The sequence below is a fragment of the Pleurodeles waltl genome, chromosome 11 (assembly GCF_031143425.1).
Source record: "Pleurodeles waltl isolate 20211129_DDA chromosome 11, aPleWal1.hap1.20221129, whole genome shotgun sequence".
NCBI lineage: Eukaryota > Metazoa > Chordata > Amphibia > Caudata > Salamandridae > Pleurodeles > Pleurodeles waltl.
Window position 1 is genome coordinate 421,004,785 of NC_090450.1, and position 22,704 is coordinate 421,027,488.

The following is a 22,704-nucleotide window of genomic DNA, read 5'->3' on the forward strand; positions in this document are numbered from 1 at the left end:
TCACAGTTTTTTACCTCCTGTGATTGATAACACTTGGTTAGCTAAACCACCACATGGATCCTTTAAGTGTTGCCATTGTAATATCTGTTGTTACGTCAAAGATAAGTTACTTTCTTTTCAATATAACACTAATTTTGTTCATAGGATTAAACACTTCATTAATTGCAATACTACCTTTGTTGTTTACTGTGTTATATGCATATGTGGACTTGTGAATGTGGGAAGCATGATCAGGCCATTGAAAGAAAGGATACAAGAACATGATAGGGCCATCTGTTCCAACAATGTTAACTATCCCTTTGCCACACATTATAATAACATTCATGGGCAAAGGGAAGTCTTAGGCATCTCTGAACATGGTATAGATACAATAAGTAACCTCCCCAGAGGAGGCAACAAGACCGCTTCTCTCAGATGCCTAGAAAGTAGTTGGATCCTGAAACTTAGAGCCGTGGAGAAGGGCCGGAATACAGACAAGGACCTTCATGTATTTTTATGAATATAGTGTATGTATGAATATTTATGTCTTATTAGAGATTCTGTCACACTATCAAATGTGTCAATATGACACTTTCTGAGAACATGCATTCTGTATGTATATGCTTTCGTAACACACTACTGAATCCCATTGCATTCTCATTGCACTGGGATGGAAGATAACGGCAACAATGCTTACAAAAATAGTTTCATTGTTATTTGTTGGTTGACTGTTTTTCTGACCTTGATTTTCAACAAAAATGATTTGTACTTACTATTCTCTCTTTTTTCCTTTTGTTTTCTCTGTTTTCTCCTTTTTTTCTTTTCCCTTTGCTTTGATATATAGTAACCTGTTGTAATTTCTTCTAAGCAACTTGTCTCCTTTTCACATTATATTCTGACACTCTCGCTATCCTCCTTTCCAAAATAGCGCTTGTCTATTTAGCCTTATTCGATTTCTATCGCATTTCATTTTAAGATGGGTTCGGTTTGTCCGCTCACGATTCATACGCGGATAAACTTTCGGAGTATTCAGGCCCACTTGCGTTCACTATGCTCCTTGCTGGCTTATCATGCCCTTCTACATTTGATTATGTTTCTCATATACTGATCACTGAGACTCTTCTCGTGAAACCACGTTACAATGATTTGCTGGTTCATTTCTACCTGTGAATGCCACTTTCTCTTCGCTGGACTTTGATACTTCAACACTTATGCACTTGATTTCATCCTCATACAGTACTATTCACCTTGAAAAAGTCCTTTGGACGAAACACGTGTTGGCTGATTTGTGTATTTTCAATTCTCACCATAAGTAAAGATTATTAGTTGGGAGAAGAAGAAGAATTTCTTTATGGACTCTGCCAATTTCTGTTTGAACTACATTTTGGTGTGCTCTGGTATGTTTATTTCAATGAACACCAAAGGTCAGTGAAAAACTGGCGATAACAAAACCTCCACCGTCACGCCAATAGGAATACGCCCACACTATCACGAACCATGAATCCACGCGGTGGACTTTCTACCGCAGTATTCCATTGGCGGTACACACCGCCACGCTCAAAATACACACACATTTACAAAACACAACCACATTGGACAAATCGAAATACACACCTGATACACATAGACACACCACTCCCATACACCCAATCCAATATAAAACACACACCCACATCACCCACAAACCCTTATTACCAAAATTTCGAAAGAAGGCCAGAGAGAGACACCACCAGAAACAACACTAGCATCCACAGACACACAACATCATCACTCACACAACATCCACGCACCTCAAACAACACACAACAACACATCCCCTGACACATCACAACACACACCACCTCACACATCACCCACACCACATCATCGCACCTCAACGACACCCCATGTTCTCTGAGGAGGAGCTCAGGGTCATGGTGGAGGAAATCGTCCGTGTAGAGCCACAGCTATTCGGATCACAGGTGTAGCACACCTCCATTGCTAGGAAGATGGAGCTATGGCGCAGAATCGTCGACAGGGTCTACGCAGTGGGACAGCATCCAAGAACTAGGGATGACATCCGGAAGAGGTGGAACGACCCACGGGGGAAGGTGCGTTCCGTGGTCTCCAGACACCAGATTGCAGTACAGAGGACAGGCAGTGGACCCCCACCTCCTCCCCCACAACTAACAACATGGGAGGAGCACGTCTTGGCAATACTGCATCCTGATTGCCTCACAGGGCTAGCAGGAGGAATGGACTCTGGTAAGGCAACTCTTAACTGTTATATACCCCACCCTACCTGCATGCCATCACATACCCCCACCCTCACCCTCACCCTCACCCCCATCACTCCAACATCTCACATATGTCCCACTATCACAACCCACCCATCCCAACACCAAGCCCTGCATGCAACACCAAAGCATGGACACCCCTGACCAAAGCATGTCCACAACAGATACTCACACAGACCCCAAACCAAATATCACACAAGGACCTAGACACAAATGCAAGCACTGGAGTACAGGGTCACTCCCCCATTGCACACAATGGCACACACAGATGCAATAATCATGCCTTTACACCCCTGCAGGAGCCCTACCCGACGTCACCGGACAGGAGGTTCCAGACATATCAAGTCCCCCCACAGAAGAGGCCCACAGTGATGACAGCAGCTCTGCACAACTGGATCAAGATGACCAGCCCGGCCCATCTGGGACCTCGGGACAGTCGGTTCCCCTGACATTGGCACAAGCCACCACAGAGCCTCCCCCCTCAGGAAACACCAGCACAGCACCCACCCAGCGGGCCCATCCCTCTGTCCTCAGAAAACGTCAAGCAGCAGTGTGTCCACCACTACAGGGAATCCAGGCAAACTCAACACCCCAAGAAAATCAGGGACCTGGGGGCAGTGGCAGTGGGCACACGGTTCAAGGGACAGAGGCACAGGAAAACAGGGGAACTGGGAGGACCGCTGTACGACAGGAGCAGGACAGGTCCAGGGAACCCACTCTCCACGAGGCCCTCTCCAACATCATGGGAGCATACCATCATTCCCAGGAGACGATGGCAACAGTACTGGCCAAGTTTCAGGAGACCCAGCGGCTGCAGGAGGAACACTATCTGGGGATCAGGGAGGAACTAAAGTCCATCAACACCACCCTGGTCACCATTGTAGGGGTGCTGCAGGACCTTGTCAACACCAGGAGGGACACTGGCACAACAAGGGGCGCCTGACACTAGCCTGGATGATGAACAGTGGACAGGAGGCACTGACACAGGACCATGACACCAGCACCCCACCCCCTGCAGTTGGAGAGCCACCCCGCAAACAGTCCCTGAGATCCAGGAACAAGACAGAGAACATTGCCAAGACCCCCTGAATGTCACCCTTCTGTCCCACTTTGTCACCCTGTCCATCCTTAAACTGCCCTTGCTCCACTTCCTATGCCCCTTTGGACAATGCCCCTGTGAAACAAATAGACTGGACTCTGCCATGGACATTCCTCCTCCATCCCCCCTGCCTGTTTTACAACCCCATCCACTTATTTGCACAAAAATAAACACACATCAATCACAAAACAATCTGGAGTCAGTCTGTGCTTTCACAAATGTGTAATTGCAATAACTATGGAATATAGCAATGTCAATTTGTAAGGAAATGCCTCCTTGGCATAGTTACCCCCTGACTTTTTGCTGATGCCAAGTTATGATTTGAAAGTGTGCTGGGACCTGCTAACCAGGCCCCAGCACCAGTGTTCTTTCCCTAAACTGTACCCTTGTCTCCACAATTGGCACAACCCTGGGACCTAGGTAAGTCCCTTGTAACTGGTACCCCTGGTACCAAGGGCCCTGATGCCAGGGAAGGTCTCTGACGGGCTGCAGCATGTCTTATGCCACCCTGGGGACCCCTCACTCAGCACATACACACTGCTTGCCAGCTTGTGTGTGCTGGGGGGGAGAAAATGACTAATTCGACATGGCACTCCCCTCAGAGTGCCATGCCAACCTCACACTGTCTATGGCATAGATAAGTCACCCCTCTAGCAGGCCTTACAGCCCTAAGGCAGGGTGAACTATACCACAGGTGAAGGCATAGGTGCATGAGCACTATGCCCCTACAGTGTCTAAGCAAAACCTTAGACATTGTAAGTGCAGGGTAGCCATAAGAGTATATGGTCCGGGAGTCTGTCAAACACGAACTCCACAGCACCATAAAGGCTACACTGAAAACTGTGAAGTTTGGTATCAAACTTCTCAGCACAATAAATGCACACTGATGCCAGTGTACATTTTATTGTGAAATACACCCAGAGGGCATCTTAGAGATGCCCCCTGAAAACATACCCGACTTCCAGTGTGGGCTGACTAGTTTTTGCCAGCCTGCCACACCCCAGACATGTTGCTGGCCACATGGGGAGAGTGCCTTTGTCACTCTGTGGCCAGGAACAAAGCCTGTACTGGGTGGAGGTGCTTCTCACCTCCCCCTGCAGGAATTGCAATACCTGGTGGTGAGCCTCAAAGGCTCACCCCCTTTGTTACAGCGCCACAGGGCATCCCAGCTAGTGGAGATGCCCGCCCCTCCGGCCACTGCCCCCACTTTTGGCAGCAAGGCAGAAGGAGATAATGAGAAAAACAAGGAGGAGTCACTCCCTAGTCAGGACAGCCCCTAGGGTGTCTTGAGCTGAGGTGACTCGTACTCTTAGAAATCCTCCATCTTGCAGATGGAGGATTCCCCCAATAGGATTAGGGATGTGCCCCCCTCCCCACAGGGAGGAGGCACAAAGAGGGTGTAGCCACCCTCAGGGCCAGTAGCCATTGGCTACTGCCCTCCCAGACCTAAACACACCCCTAAGTTGAGTATTTAGGGGCTCCCAGAACCGAGGAAGATAGATTCCTGCAACCTAAAGAAGAAGAAGGACTGCTGACCTGAGGCCTCGCAGTGAAGACAGAGACGACAACTTATTTGGCCCCAGCCCCACCGGCCTGTCTCCCTACTTCGAAGAAAACTGCAACAGCAACGCATACAACAGGGTCCAGCGACCTCTGAAGCCTCAGAGGACTACTCTGTATCTAAAGGACCAAGAAGCTCCCGAGAACAGCGGCCCTGTTCAAGAAACTGCAACTTTTGGAAACAAAGAAGCAACTTTTAAAGACCACACGTTTCCCGCCGGAAGTGTGAGACTTTTCACTCTGCACCCGACGCCCCCGACTCGACCTGCGGAAAACTAACTCTACAGGGAGGACTCCCCGGCGACTGCGAGCCCGTGAGTAGCCAGAGTTGATCCCCCTGAGCCTCCACAGCAACGCCTGCAAAGGAAATCCAGAGGCTCCCCCTGACCGCGACTGCCTGCTTCAAGGAATCCGACACCTGGAAACCACACTGCACCGGCAGCCCCCAGAACCTGAAGGAACCGAACTCCAGTGCAGGAGCGACCCCCAGGCGACCCTCTGCCTAGCCCAGGTGGTGGCTACCCCGAGGAGCCCCCGTGCCTGCCTGCATCGTTGAAGAGACCCCCGGGTCTCCCCATTGATTTCTATTGAAAACCCGACGCCTGTTTGCACTCTGCACCCCGCCGCCCCTTTGCCGCTGAGGGTATACTTTCTGTGCCTGCTTGTGTCCCCCCCGGTGCCCTACAAAACCCCACTGGTCTGCCCTTCGAAGTCACGGGTACTTACCTGCTGGCAGACTGGAACCGGGGCACCCCTATTTCCATTGAAGCCTATGTGTTTTGGGCACCACTTCGACCTCTGCACCTGACCAGCCCTGAGCTGCTGGTGTGGTAACTTTGGGGTTGCCTTGAACCCCCAACGGTGGGCTACCTTGGACCCAACTTTGAACCCTGTAAGTGTTTTACTTACCTGTGAGCTTAACATTTACTTACCTCCCCCAGGAACTGTTGATTTTTTCAGTGTCCACTTTTAAAATAGCTTATTGCCATGTTTGCCAAAACTGTACATGCTATTGTGATACTTCAAAGTTCCTAAAGTACCTAAGTGAAATACCTTTCATTTAAAGTATTGTTTGTAAATCTTGAACCTGTGGTTCTTAAAATAAACTAAGAAAATATATTTTTCTATATAAAAACCTATTGGCCTGGAATTGTCTTTGAGTGTGTGTTCCTCATTTATTGCTTGTGTGTGTACAACAAATGCTTAGCACTACCCTCTGATAAGCCTACTGCTCGACCACACAACCACAAAATAGAGCATCAGAATTATCTCTTTTTGCCACTATCTTACGTCTAAGGGGAACCCTTGGACTCTGTGCACACTATTTCTTACTTTGAAATAGTATATACAGAGTCAACTTCCTACACATGCCGATTTAACACAGCTGTAGGCCATGAGGAAATATAGCAGAGGTCACAAAGTGGTACCGACATCTGTTAAATGGAAAGGCAAAGTGACAAGTCAGGGTCCATACACTGGGTGAAAATGACAGACTTATGATAGGTCAAAACAATAGTATAAGATGTGTGAGGCAGTGACATCTTCTTACCTGTGTCTCACTGGAAGTATTGCTGTATAACGTTGTTTTTGTTGTCGATATCCTCTTCTTCTGCCTCCTCTTCTTCACTGTCCACAGGCTCCACAGCTGCAACAAGACCTCCAGCTGGACCATCCTCCTGCAGAAAAAGCACATGTTGTCGCAAAGCCAGCATACAGCAGGCCACGATGATCTGGCACAACTTCTTTGGTGAGTAGTAGAGAGAACCACCTGTCATAGGGAGGCACCGGAACCTGGCCTTCAGGAGACCGAAGGTTCTTTCTATAATCCTCCTAGTTCACCCATGTGCCTCATTGTAGCGTTCCTCTGCCCTTGTCCTGGGATTTCTCACTGGGGTCAGTAGCCATGACAGGTTGGGGTACCCAGAGTCACCTGCAAATGTCGAGGGACAACTGTTAGACACACACTAACCCATAGGGACAACCCCAGACCCAGACAACTATTCACACTGTATAGGGTCCTTGTCCTCACCTATTAGCCACACATGGTGCCTCTGGAGTTGCCCCATCACATAAGGGATGCTGCTATTCCTCAATGTAAGCGTCATGAACTGAGCCAGGAAATTTGGCATTCACATGGGAGATGTACTGGTCGGCCAAACACACCATCTGCACATTCATCGAATCGTAGCTTTTCCTTTTTCTGTACACCTGTTCACTCCTGCGGGGGGTACTAAGGCCACATGTGTCCCATCAATGGCACCTATGATGTTGGGGATATGTCCCAGGGCATAGAAGTCACCTTACACTATAAGCAAACCCTCCATCTGAGGGAAAACGATGTAGCTGTGCATGTGTTTCAGCAGGGCAGACAACGCTCTGGACAACACGTTAGAGAACATTGGCTGGGACATCCCTGATGCCATGGCCACTGTTGTTTGAAAAGATCCACTGGCCAGGAAATGGAGTACTGACAGGACCTGTACAAGAGGGGGTGGTCCCTGTGGGATGTCGGATAGCTGACATCAGGTCTGGCTCCAACTGGGCACACAGTTCATGGATTGTTGCACGATCAAGTCTGTAGGTGACTATTACGTGTCTCTCTTTCATTGTTGACAGGTCCACCAGTGGTCTGTACACCGGAGGATGCCGCCATCTCATCACCTGCCCCAGCGGACGTGCCCTATGGAGGAGAACAGCGAGCAGAGAGTCAGCCAACACTGAGGTATCACAAAATGTCATTTGCACACATTTTATTAATCGGCAATGTGCCTGTTACTGTGTGTATGCAAGGCCTAGATAGGTGTGACGCAGTTATTATTAATGCCATGTGGCCCCCTGAAATGGCGGCTGCCTGACCTGTAAGGTGGGACAAGGGGATGTGAGGTAACTGCGCTGGCGTTCTACACCATCGCAGTATTCGGTCGAAGACCGCGGCGCAATCCTGCATTGGTTAACATTGGACCCTATGGGTCTGAGGAGCCAATGATGATGTACCCCGGCGGTGACGGTACGCACCGCCGCGGACGTGACCGCCATTTTCTGTCTGTTCACTCACTTGATACCTGACCTTCAACAGGAGAGGACCTACACTGCAAGTGCTGCTGTGACCTCAGTCTGGAACCGACGATGGCTCATGTGTCTGGGGAAAGGGCCCCTGCCTTCACTTCGGAGGAGTTGGAGATTTTTTTATTTATTTATTTATTTAGTTATACAAATTTACCATACAACAATAAAAAACTGCCCCCGGAGCTGGATAGTACACACATAGGCCCTCATTCGGACCTTGGCGGGCGGCGGAGGCCGCCCGCCAAAGTCCCGCCATCAAAATACCGTACCGCGGTCGCAAGACCGCTGCGGGTATTTTGACTTTTCCCCTGGGCTGGCGGGCGGCCGCCGAAAGGCCGCCCGCCAGCCCAGGGGAAAACGACCTTCCCACCATGAAGCCGGCTCGTAATCGAGCCGGCGGAGTGGGAAGGTGCGACGGGTGCTACTGCACCCGTCACGTATTTCACTGTCTGCTATGCAGACAGTGAAATACTAGCGGGGCCCTCTTACGGGGGCCCCTGCAGTGCCCATGCCATTGGCATGGGCACTCGCGGGGTCCCCAGGGGCCCCGCGACACCCCCAGGAACAGGATGGCGGTGAGGGGTGTCAGAATCCCCCATGGCGGCGCAGCGAGCTGCGCCGCCATGGGGGATTCAAATGGGCAACGGAAAACCGGCGGGAGACCGCCGGTTTTCCATTTCTGACCGCGGCCAAAGCGCTGCGGTCAGAATGCCCAAGGGAGCACCGCCAGCCTGTCGGCGGTGCTCCCGCCCCCGTTGGCCCTGGCGGTGCAACACCGCCAGGGTCATAATGAGGGCCATAATATCGCAAGGGACCGCCAAAGGTAGAGTACAATAACTCAGGGATCCCAGCATGTCTAGATCAACAGATCCCGGCAGCCTCCCAGCCACCCAAGAACACAACATCAAAAAGCACACCACTAGGGTAAACCGAGCAAAGCGCTCTCCAGGGAACAAACACAACCAACATCAACCAACATAAATGGAGAGGTGGCAGAGCAGACATAAACAGCAGGGTCCACCATCGAGCAGCACATACAGCACTTGCAGGAAGCAACATCTAATCCAGTCAATACAAGTGTGCGACCTGTTACATAGAGTCAAAGCCCTCACAATTCAATCATGAGAGTCCAGGAAAGAGCAAAAACGTACCCAGATATCTCTAGGACGAGAGCCCGCGGGGGCCTGTTCCCAAAAGATTGACAACTCCTCCTGACAAAACACAGCATCACGCAGCCAGTCAGCCCTTCGCGGCACCCTGCCCCGCCCCCAGCACTTCGCCACTCTTCTCTTTTCCAGTAAAAGCAGCGTGCCCACCAGATACCTCCATACCGGTGGCATCCCATCCATCAGCCCAAGCAACGCCAGCACAAGAGAAAAAGGCAAAAGCAAGCCGGTCATTCCAGCAATGGCATGCATCACTTCTTCCCAAAATGCGCGCACCTCAGCACAGTTCCAAGCCAAATGCAGAAAATCAGCATCCGGCGCATGGCAACGTTCACAGCGTGCATAAGCGTGCAGGCCCATATCACACAAGCCACGAGGGGTATAATATAACCGGTGAAGGAATTTAAAGTGTATGAGCCGCAGTCTGTAATTAGGCGACAGCATTCGCATGTGCGCACAGCAGCTTCTCTACATTTCCTCAGTTAACACCTCCCCAACATCCAGCTCCCATTTAGCCTTAGCAGCCACAACCACTGCCTTCCACTGCTCCTGCATGCACCCATACAATCTGGTGATGAGCCTTTGCAGTGACTGCGCCCGCCACAGCAACTCAAGCACCTGACAGGTCTTAGGCATTGCCGGGGGACCAGGAAACCGCGCACGGAGCGTCGCGTAGACACGCAGTAAATATAACCTGTGCAGCTCATTATCAGCTCCAGACCACAACGCCTCCTCCGGCGAGAGCAAGCACTTGATCACAAACCAGTCCCCCAGCAATGAAAGCTCAAAGGCAGCAAGAAACTCACGCAGGCGAGCATCACAAGACATCCTCTCATCTGCAACATCCAACACCGGCATCGCGGGGGCAAAGGGGCACCCATCCCCGACCAGCGCACCAAAGCAGCCCAAGCTCCAGAAGTGCACGCCATGGTATCCAAACCCTTAGCACGAGTCCGAGACATACATCCAAGAACTCTCATCAGTCGATCCGGCCACACCGAATCGCTCTCAGGCACAAGTTGAGGCAAATACTTTATAGGACGAATCCAAAAATACTCGAAATGGGCCTGTGCACAGTAATAATAGAGCTCCAGGTCTGGGGCAGCAAGGCCCCCCATTTCGAACGGCAGCGTCAGTTTCTCCCAGGCAATCCTATGCTGCCCACCCACCCCCACTAATCGCACCATAGCAGATCTAAGCCTCCGAAGGAAACTCACAGTGAGCACCAATGGAAGATTGACAAAAAGATACAGGAACTTTGGCAGCACAACCATCTTAGCAGTGCCGATGCGCCCAATAAGCGAAAGCGGCAACGTACGCCACACCTCAAGCCTATCTTCCAGCCAAGCCACTAACCTGCCATAATTGGCAAGCCACGGGAGTCTGTACATCGCAGGTTAGCCATACTCCCAGATAACGGACCGGGCCCTCCGCCCATTCAATGGGGTAATGCGACAAGCAACACGCAGTACCACTAGTAAGGGGAAGCACCACCGATTTAGACCAATTCATCGTGATGCCAGAGAAGCCACCGAATCGAACAACCTCAGTCAGCAGGACATCTAGGTTAACGCCCGGCTCCCGCACATACAACGCAATATCATCCGCGTACAACGAAATTAGAGAATCGGTCGCTGCTGAAACTGCAGCTCCCTGTGGTTGTGATGTTGCCGTAAAGAGGTTGCCAACGGTTCCATGGCAATAGCAAAAAGCACCGGGGACAAAGGGCATCCCTGACGAGTCCCCCAGGCCACAGGAAAGGGGCCCGAAATGCAGCCATTCAGCCTTAGTCTCGCAACCGGATCCATATACAACAAGCGAATCAATTTTATAAATCGGACACTCATGCCCACCCTGCCCAACACCGCAAATAAATATGGCAAGGCTAACAAATCAAACGCCTTAGTCACGTCCAAAAACACAGTAGCAGCCTCATCGTCTGCCGAAAGGCCACCCAGCACTGCAAAAAATGTACGCAAATTATGCATCGTCGACCGTTCCGGTACAAAACCAGACTGGTCCGGTAGCACCAGGCACGACATCAAGGGCTGCAAGCGCAACACCAACAACTTGGCCAGAATTTTATTGTCCACATTAATCATAGATAGCGGGCGATACGTATCGCAGCTGTAAGGGTCCTTACCCGGCTTAAGGATCGTAACAATCAACGCCTCCCTCAGGGATGCAGGAAGAGACCCAGCCTCCAAAGCCTCGGCGTATACCTCCAGCAGATACGGAGCCAGAATATCGGCGTACTTTTTATAAAAGGCAGGGGTTAAGCCGTCCAATCCCGGGGCCTTATCACCAGGCAGCCCACCAATAACTGCCTTAATCTCTTCCACCGAGAAGGGTTCATCAAAGTAAGCTCTATGAGCCCCATCAAACCAAAGCAGACTAATTTCGGAGAAATAAGCCTGCACTGCATCAAGATTTGGCCAGCGGGGGCAGAGTATAAATCCGCAAAATATTTTGTAAAAACCTTCATGACACCTTCCGTACCTAGCACCCGTTCACCCCCCTGCTCATCTATTCCAGTTACGTAATCACTTGCCCAAGGCTTACGCAGCATATTCGCCAGCATCTGACCCGCTCTATCCCCCTCACCATAGCGCCGGGCCGTGGCATATTTACCTAAAAAAAAACCTTCCCGGTGAGTGGCCTCCTCATATCGGGAGATCGCCACACGTAGAGCCGTCACCGTCTCGCCAGCCCAGTCCGCTACTAATTTCTCCTCCAACTCTGATATCTGCAACTCCAGCTCAGCCAACTCCTGACGTAACGCGCGAAGCACCCCATGCTGCTTAGAAAGACACTCTCCCCGAATGACCGCCTTGAAGGCCACCCAAAGCGTTCCCGCTGAGTCAACCGACCCGCGATTCTCAGCAAAGAAATGCAAGATGGTCTCACGCATCTCTTCTCGAAACACCTCATCTCGAAGTGCCCCCTGTGGCAGACGCCAGGCAAACGCAGTACTCGGGCCCCAGGTATAGAAAGCCTCAACTTGACCGGGGAGTGATCCGAGAGGGTCCGAGCCAAATGCTCCACCGATTGCTTCCACATCTCCACATCCCGAGTGCCCAGCCATCGGTCTAGGCGAGAGCAGCTACTATGGACGTAGTTGACACACGTGCCCTCTCTCTTATCCCCATGCTTCACCCTCCATAGGTCAACTAGGGCTCCATCGCTCATGACAGTCTTTAACGCCGCAGCAGCAGCAGAATGTTGAGGCCTAGTTCCACTCTCACGGTCTCGCTCCAAATCCAAAACAACATTAAAATCGCCCCTCCAAATCACAGTCCCACTCCCTATTGAGTCAATCAGGCGCCACACCTCCCAGAAAAAGCCAGGGCCATCAACATTCGGGCCATACACCAACACCAGCCGACAGGGCCAGTCCAACAGGGTGCCACTCAACAAAACATAGCGTCCATCTGGATCTACTATCGGTCAATGAGTTTGCCACTGCAGCCCCTTACGTAACAAAATCGACACTCCTCTGGCGTATCGTGAGAACCGCACACCATGACACTCACCAATCCACCCAGCACTCAGCCGATGTACCATGGAAGCATCCAAATGCGTCTCCTGGAGCATACATATATCTATATGATGACGCTGAAGGTAAGCAGACATGAGCCGCACCTTGCGCTGATCATTCAAGCCACGCACATTCCATGTAAGGCAGTTAACCGCCACCATCATCTCCTGCCATGACCCAGCAACGCATCCATACTCCCCGCCAGCAGGCCACTCATTGCCACCTGCCAGATCCATTCACTACAAATAGACAATAGCAATATTTCAAACCAACACATAAACAACCAACCAGAGAACACACCCACCCCCACCCACGCAGACCCCCCAAACAGGTCAAAGCAGATACAACATTCAGGGGCCCACAACATAGTTAAGGGACTCCTCCAAGGGTCATGAGCTAGTCATCCAGCCCATCCGCAGAGCAGACAGGCCGGAGAGGACAAGGCAACAAACACAAAAATACGGACATAGCAGCTCCGAAATAGGAAATCAAGAGCAATACAACAACAGCACCAAACAGGAGTCAGGGTCCAGCGGCGCCTCAGCGCAGAGGCAGTCAGTCAATGTCACTAAGGTTCGCCAGCTCCGAGCCAGGATCTCCAGCCCCCTCAGTCGCAGAGCGCCGCGGGAGCGTTTTAACAAACTTGGCCGCCAGCTTCGGGTCCGTAAAGAAATGCAGAGTGCCGCTATGCTGTATCCGAAGTTTCGCCGGATACATAAGTGAAAAACGAGCCGCCGTCAGGCTTAAGGAGTACTTGATCGGCAAAAACGCCTTATGTGCCGCCTGCACAGTCGGAGTATAGTCAGGAAGAAAATGCTATTCTGTGTTCCCATAGAGCACCGGGTGACGCTCCCGGGCCAGTCGCAGCACACTATCACGGTCACGATAGTTTAAGCGGCAGAAAATGACAGGACGCGGCGGGGGTCCTCGGAGGGGCCGAGGTCCCAACGATCGATGAGCCCTTTCCACCACAGCATACGAGAAAGCTCGCCCGGGAACAGTTCAGCAAGCAATTTCTCCATGAAGTCCTCCGTTCTGCCCATGTCCGTGGACTCAGGAAGACCAAGCATCCTGACGTTATTGCGCCGGAACCACACTTCCAAATCTTCATTTTTATTCCTGATAACCTCCAGCACCCGCTCAATCTGCAGCAAGCGCTCTCTCTCACCATGTCTCTGGTCTTCCATTTCCGAGGTGCGCGACTCAAGTTGCTCAAAGCGGGTATCATGTTCGTCCACCCGGGCCTGGATGCGATCCATCTGCTCTGTCAAATGGTCCAGCTTGGCATCAATACCCGCCAAACTGCTCTTGAGGTCCAAGAACATGGATCGAACGGAAGCGTTCGAAGCCCCTTCATCCATCTGCACCTCTCCAGAAGATGGCCCAGGGGTGCCCCCTTCCGCCTACCGCCATCAAAAGAAAGCTTGGCCTGCCGCTGTTCCGCCTTGCCCATAGCGCACTCCACCGGGAGCCCAGTCACAGACGAGCCACCCAGCTCCAATGAACAGGCAATTCAATCAGATAGTGCAGAGCTCAGCCAGGGAACCCCAGCAGAACTCCCAGTAGACAGGCGGCACCCACCAACCGGGAAAAGTGCTCTTCCAGTAACAGGTAAGTACCAGAGGTCCACAAGCCAATCAATGATCTCCTCAGAAGCATTGAGTGCAAGCCAGGAATCTCCTTCACACCACCATCTCCTCTAACATATCCTCAGACACCTCCAGCAGCCCAACCAGCAATGGCAGCAGTCCAATATAGGGGCCAGAGTCCTCAAACAACCCAAAGCGACCCAAAGCGGCTCCAAGCAATGCAGGCCGCGCCCCCCCGGCCCGATCCGACCGGCGATAAAGATATCAGGCCCTCCAGCAAGGCCTGGCACCAGAAGGCCCAGAGCAGGCCCGTCCCAACCGCGGGATCCAGCCTCCTGTCACACTGGACGGAGCCTCTGCACCCCAATAAGACTGCCGAAACAGGGGGCCCCCGCCAACCTCCACCAAGCCGGCACAGCGAACCGCGCCGCCCCCAGGGCAGATCAGGCCCGGCCGCCCAGGCCGCGTAACTGCGCGACCACTCACCAACAGGCCACACACCCTGAGGCCGGGGCCGCGCAGATCTCTCTCGGGGGGGACCGCGGCCCGAAGAGACCGCCGAGGGTCCCCCCCAGGCAGCACCCACCTCGTGTCCCGCTCCGGCGTGAACCCGATGCCCTTTCCCGGGCGCCCGCAAAGGCACATGGTAGCTCTCACATCCAAACAGGTCTCCACAAGCAGGCCCGCCTCCGGCTGAGCCCGCCTCACGCCGCTCTCACACAGGCTCACCTGCAGCTGAAAATTGGCAACGGGCAACAGCACCCCAGTAATCTGGAGGGCTCCCGGTCCAGGGAGTCACTCCCAGCGCCATCATGTCAGGAGAAATGTCGACTTAAAGCCCTAAGTCCGGCAGAGCCTCACACAGTGACGGCCATCTTGCCGGCAGGCTAGCTCCGCCCCCGGAGGAGTTGGAGAAATTAGTGGATGGGGTCCTCCCCCAGTACACACAACTGTACGGTCCTCCAGACAAACAGGTGAGTACACTGTGAGCATGCTACATGGGCAATGCCTTTTTTGGAGTGGCGTGGATAGAAGATACATGGGGGGGCTGAGGCCTGCATGAGCGGACGGTGAGTGTATGTGCATCAGGGCAAGGGTGGGAACGTGGGCCAATGAGTATGATGGTCCGGACGGCTAAAGATTTTCCTTTTCCCCTGTACTATTCCTCTAGGTCAGCGCCCACCAGAAGAAGGATATTTGGCGTGCCATCACAAATGACGTCCAGACCCTAGGGGTCCACCACAGACGGAGCACCCACTGCCGGAAAAGATGGGAGGACATTCGCCACTGGAGCAAGAAGACGGTGGTGGCCTAGCTGGGGATGGCCTCCCAACGTGGGAGGGGTGCCCGTCGCACCATGACCCCCCTGATGTTCCGGATCCTGGCTGTGGCGTTCCCGGAGATGGATGGGCGCTTTAGGGCATCACAGCAGCCACAAGGGGGTGAGTACAGTCACATTCATCTGACTCTGCGCGCATTACGAGGTGTCTGGGTGGGGGAGGTGGGCAGTGGGTTCCCCTAGGCCAGGGTGAGCTTTGTAGGCAAGGTCCCTTGTGTGGCAGGCTCTGTGGCACCCCAAACCCACTAGTGATTAATGCCATCTACACCTAGTCAGGCTCCTGTGACTTCCATGTGTGCAGCAATCGGGCAGAGGCCTTGTCCCCAATGGCCCTGCGAATAATCTAGGAACTCTAAGTGCATGGCATAGTGCAGAGGTCTGCTGTGTCTGTAGTGTCCGCCAACGGTAGTGGTGTTGCATGCACTGAACATGTCTTTCTTCTGCCTCTCTCCCCCCTTTTTGTGGTCTTCCTGTTCTTGTGTGCAATAGCATCATCAGGCGGAGGAGCAGTGGCACTGGAGCAGGAGGGAGCTGCATCCCACTTGGTCCTGGAGGGAGAAACAACAGAGTCTGAAGCCACCAGTGGGATGGAGGGCGAGAGGAGCTCCAAGGCGGGAACAGGAGGTGACAGCAGTGACAGGGACTCCTCCTCTGATGGGAGCTCCCTTGCAGTGGCGGGCCCCTCTGTGCCCCCCGAATCAACAGGTACAGCCGCCACCCACCCTACAAGCACCGCCCTCCCCGCAACCCCTCAGCGTGTGTCCCGTGCCCGTTCACCCAGGAGTGGGGGCATCTCCTTCGCCCCAGGCACCTCAAGCCCTGCCCCAGTCAGCCCTGCTGCCCTCAGTGAGGAGGCTATTGACCTCCTGAGATCCCTCACTGTTGGGCAGTCTACCATTCTGAATGCCATCCAGGGTGTTGAGAGGCATTTGCAGCAAACAAATGCATACCTGGAGGGCAGTCATTCTGGCCAGGTAGCCCAAAAGAGAGCATTTTAGGCTCTGGCCTCACCACTGATGGCAGCTATTGTCCCTGTGTCCAGCCTCCCCCCTCCAACTTCCTCCACCCAGCCCCAATCCCCTGTACCTCAGCCTATCCCAAGCACACCATCAGACCAGCATGCACACACCTCAACACACAAAAGTGGGTCAGGCATACGTAAGCACCACACATCCCACAAGCACTCACAGAAGCATTATACCCATGCAGACATACCAACATCCACTGCCTCCACAGTGTCCCCTTCCTCCATGTCTCCTTCCTCCCTCACAGTCTCATCTCCACTCACACCTGCATGCACTACATCTTCAGCCACTACCTCCATCACCAGGACGCCCATCACCACACACCGGTCACGTGCACTCACCACCCCCACTACCATTCACACATCCCCTGTGTCCTCTCCCAGTGTGTCTGTGAGCCCTCCTCCCAAAGTACACAAACGCAGCCACACACCCCCCCAACAGCCATCCACCTCACAAGCCTCCGACCCATGCACCTTCACCCAAATTCAGCAGACGTACACCTCCTACAACCACTACCTCTTCCTCCACTCCCAATCCCCTTCCATCTACCCATCCCAGTGTGTCTAAAAAACTTTTCCTGGCTAATATTGACCACTTCCCTATACCTCCCCCCCGTCCATCCCCTAGGGCCATGCTTTCCAGGGCCCAACCCAGCCCCTCAGCCACCACATCCCCAGGCACAGTGGTGCCAGCAACTGCGGGCTATTGGAGTGCACCAACCATCAGGGCTGCCAGTGTGCCATGGAGCGAGGGCAAGGACATTCCGCCACCTGCAAAACTAAAAATGTTGCCCACATCCCTGAGGGAGAAGCAGAAAAAACCTGCCACCAAGGAGTCAGGGAAAACAAAAGGGGATAGTGGCAAGACAGCTGCGCCACCATCCAAGGTGGGGAAGGGCCAGAAACTGAAGGGCAGGTCAGGAGAGGGCATGGTGGCACCGACTGAGGGACCAGTGTCACACCCTCTGTCCATGTTGATGGCAACCTGTACGGCGGAGAAGACGCCACCTGCACCGCCACAGAGCCCGCCACCAGCACCACTGTCACTGAGCCTGCCACCAGCACGGCCGCCACAGAGCCGCCGCCAACACCGCTGCCGCAGACCCCGCAGCCAGCACTGCTGTCACAGACCCTGCTACCAGCACCGCTGTCACTGAGTCCGCCGCCAGCACCGCTGTCACAGTCCCCGCCACCAGCACGGCTGTCACAGAACCCGCCACCAGCACCGCTCTCACATACCCCTCCATCAGCACCGCCACCACAGAGCCCGCTGCCAGCACCGCTGCCACAGAGTCCGCCGCAAGCACCGGCGCGACTGACACCGCTGCAAGCACTTCCAGCGACCCCGCGACATCCTGAGCCAGTGGCACCACCGCAGACATGGCTCCCATCCCCAGTGGTCAGTTGTCCGAAGCCGGTGGTGAGTTCTAGGAGCCTGGGCAGCTTCCATGAAGCATCACTTTCAGTGGAGAAAGGCATCCACTACCTCTGTCCTTGGCAGGATGAAGCACTCGGGGCACAAAGCCCCCTCCAGAACCAGTGGAAAAAGGCATCCACTACCTCAGTCCTTGGCAGGATGAAGCACTCTGGGCACAAAGCCCCCTCCAGAACCAGTGGAGATTGACATCCACTACCTCAGTCCTTGGCAGGATGAAGCACTCTGGGCACAAAGCCCCCTCCAGAAGCAGTGGAGAAAGGCATCCACTACCTCAGTCCTTGGCAGGATGAAGCACTCTGGGCACAAAGCCCCCTCCAGAACCAGTGGAGATTGACATCCACTACATCTGTCCTTGGCAGGATGAAGCACTCTGGGCACAAAGCCCCCTCCAGAACCAGTGGAGAAAGGCATCCACTACCTCAGTCCTTGGCAGGTTGAAGCACTCTGGGCACAAAGCCCCCTCCAGAACCAGTGGAGAAAGGCATCCACTACCTCATTCTTTGGCAAGATGAAGCACTCTGGGCACAAAGCCCCCTCCAGAACCAGTGGAGATTGACATCCACTACCTCAGTCCTTGGCAGGATGAAGCACTCTGGGCACAAAGCCCCCTCCAGAACCAGTGGAGAAAGCCATCCACTACCTCAGTCCTTGGCAGGATGAAGCACCCTGGGCACAAAGCCCCCTCCAGAACCAGTGGAGATTGACATCCACTACCTTGAGAAACTGTGGCTTTGCGCTCCCCAGGATACAGCAGTGGGCATGGAGCCCCCTCGTGGAGCAGTGGCGTTGTGCACTCCTCCTGCTGAGGTGCCCCCCCTTCCCTTCCCCCTCAAGTGCCTGTTTCATTTCGATCTGATGCCCCTGCAGTGTTCTCTCCGTTTGGAGTCTGGTATCGAGTGTGGGCCTCGCCCATGCATTTTGGGCCTAGTGGTCCACGGACAATAACTGGTGCACTATCCGGACTTGTGTAATTGGTGTACATAATTGTATATACTGTATTTTGAGTTTTGACTCATGGATTTTTATTTATTACAATCGTTCAACTCATTTCCTTTTGTCCTTGTGTTCTTCCGGGGGTGGGGTGGGGGGTGTATATGTAATGTTGCAGCATGTATTTGTGTGTATGTTGTTGTGGGTTTGGGTGGGGGTGGGTGTTTTGCTTGTTGTTTCCCTCCCCTGTGTTGTAGGTGCAGTACTCACCGTGGTCGTCACCGCCGTCTGTGGTGCTCCTGATAGAGGAGCACGAATACCATTGCAGGGAGTATTTGGAGTTATGGCTCCATGGCATCCTGGTTCCTCGTGAGGTGTGGAGTGGTGAGTATTTTCCCTTCCAAGTCCTGTTTCCGCTGTGTTTTTGTTTGTGTTGGTTCCGCCCCGTAAAAGGTGGTGGATTGGCCTCTCATAATAGTGTGGGCGGTACATTGTCTTCCTCCTGTCTGTTGGTGGTGTTCGCCGCGCTGTTTGTTTCTACTGCTGTGGCGGTCGGAGTGTTAAAGTGGCTGTCTATGTTGGCGGTTTCCGTCACGGTCGTGATTCAATTTTTTTTCCACCGGGCTGTTGGCAGTATTACCACCGCTTTAAAACCGACCGCCAGGGTTGTAATGAGGGCCATTGTCTCTTGTCGCCATAAGCCTTCATTTTCTTTTTATGATCCAAGTCTTTTGTATGGGTCTTTTCATCAGTTTGTGATCTTGTGTTGGTTCACTGAGGTAAGTTGGTCATCATTGCTCCCCCAAACATCAGAGTTGCAGGGCTTTCACCTGTGATATAGTGAGAAGTCGACCAGTAAGGTTGTACGGTAGAATTCTTGAGGTTTAGTTTTTCTAATGCAGCATGTCGTACAGCTTCCTTTAATGTACTCATTAAACGATGAACAAGGCCATTAGCCTGTAGTCAAAGATGTGTGCTCGTCTGATGCTTCACTTTAAGTAGATTGAGAAAGTCTCTGAGTTCTCGACTATTGAAAGGCGGACCACTATCAGATTTTAACATTGCAGGAATGCCCCATGTCGCAAACATGCCACCAAATCTCTTGTTGACTCTTTCCTGAGTGATCGATGAGAAATCTTCTATTAATGGAAAGCAGCAGTATTCATCCACTATCACCATCAGGTGATGTCCATTGTGAAGAAGACCAAAAAAGTCAACTGCAATTCTTTCTCATGCATGCATTGGCAACTCTGACATATTTAAGGGGTGATGAGCAGTTTTCAATGACAGGTAGTTGTATAAATGACAGGCTTTCTAATTCCTTTGCTCTCTTTCTTCAAGATGAGGAAACCAGACAATCTCCGAGAGCTTGTTTTGTGGCAACAATTCCACAATGTCCTTCATGGGCTACTTCAATTGTCTGTTATCGCAGACTCTTCGGAATTACAGTTCTCTAACCTCTCAGGATAATGCCTTCTTGTGTCACAGTTCATCTTAGACTTTTTTAAACTTCTGGTATTCACTGTCGCTGGTAAGAGTTTGAGTATATTGGTTCCATGACTGATGTGTAATAATGTCTTTCAGTTTTAACCTGTCACTATCTTGATTCATGGCCATGACCATTTGTTCTAACAAAATGGCAGCTGGTGTGTTTGCGTTCACAATGAAGTTCATTTAGACCTCAGTTGTCTTAGATGGGGTACCTTGACACTGTATAGGCACTCTGGAGAAGTAGTCAGCAAGGTTTTGGTCTTTCCCTGGACAATGCACAATCGTCTAGTTGCACTCTTCTAATAGTAGACCCCAACATTCAGTGTATGAAGGCATCTTGACCTTTGGATTGTCATATATGACCAGCAATGCTTGATGATCTGTCATAAGAATGAAAGGTTTTCTGTATAGGAACACGTGGAAATGTTCAAGCATTGGCTGCATACTCCACAGTATGTCTTCGAGCATTTGGTGCTCATTGTGCTGTGGAAGGATTGTGTCTAACTTGATTGGGCGAACGTCAACAACAACTTCTATGTGTAACTTTTGTATACTGTATAGCTTTATATTGTGTAGTAGTGCAATACCTTTCAATACGTCTTTTGCTAGCAGTATCTTGGCCAACAATGCGTAGACTTCTCAGTGAAGCTTTCTTTATCTTCAAAGGTTTCTCACCGCTTTGACTCCACATACACCAAACGTCGAATCTGCACTTTGACGGGGGCACACATGGCATGCATGAGCAGTTTGCTTGGTCCACAGCAAACTCTCTGGGAGAACACTGTCAATTTTCGGGTTACTTATCCTGTATATTGTCACTAGTTGTAGCATCCTCTCCAGACTAGGTGCCCACCAATGAATATGCCACACACAGAGCTATGTATTACACATCTTTATTCACCTGCGTGTAACCTCAAACTCTACATTCTAAACCTGCATTCACACACCCACATTATCATTCTATGGAGTATTTCAGGAGCCAAAAAGGTTCTGTCATTCTCACTCACACAACAAAACACTGACACATGGGTGCTTGTGTAGTGCAGCATGAAGCTGAATTTTGCCTATTTTTTTAACTTCCCCAAGTCATGGTGTGTGATACCATATGCTCATTTAGGGCAGAGGTCTCCACACACACCACCTCCACCTGTGCATATGGTGCCGCCCTCAGTGACATGTCCTCGTGTAAAAAAACAACACATTCCTTATCAATCATAACCAACTGTACCAATCATACAACATAATCACAAAAACCACTTACATTGCACGTGGTGATACTAAGATCACCCACTTTAGAGTGCTCAGTCTTTTAGTTGAATGAATGTTACTAGGTTGTCCCTTAAATGATATCTGGTGTGACTGCTCCAACTTTCCTGAGTCTTGTAACTCTGTGACCCTAAGTAGAAGAGGAGTGATAACGGAGGGCTGCTAGCTCCATCAGGGTAGTTTGGCTCAGATTGTGTCTGCTACAGTGTCGGGGTAGTAGTTTCCTCACTGTTACCGGCCTCTGTTGCCCAAGAGCCCTCTTCGTTTATCCCAGTGTCAGGTCCCTCTTTAGCGAGCTTGAAAAACGAAACATTCCTGGTGATCTCTTCCCCTCCCTGCCATGCCTTGATCATGGTGCCTTGCTGTCGGACTACCACCCAGAGGTGTTGCTCAAACTGTAAAACAGTCATCAGAACTTGCTCCCAGGAAATCTGTCCTTGATGAACACTCAGTCCCCGATCTGGATGTTCGTTACCTTAATTCTCTGGTACCTGCTCGCCTGTTCTGCAGCATCTTGCCGTTGTCAATGAGAGGCGGGCCCATTACGGATGGTGGGGAATTCTGTCTGTGATCATCCGACACATGATCACATGTCTAAGGGCCCGCCCAGCAGTGGAGCGTGCAAGTATGTTGTGAGTTCATGACTTCAGAATGCTGGCCTTTGTCAGTATGAAGCTCATTCAGCAGTCCATGAGTCACCATCATCTTTTCATGTTTTGGCAAGGACTCACTGGCTGTCTGGGAGGCTACAATCTGTAATTCTTTATGAAGACCATAGTGTACCGCCCATCTGGGCGGTATTTAAAATCAAAGCTAGCACATGCCCATGGCTGTTGCTGACCGTGTTCTCTCATTACCTGAGCTGGTGGATCTGGGGACCCATTGGCACAAGCAGACTGTGATTTCCACCATTTCAACCACTAACAAAAAACATACTATACTT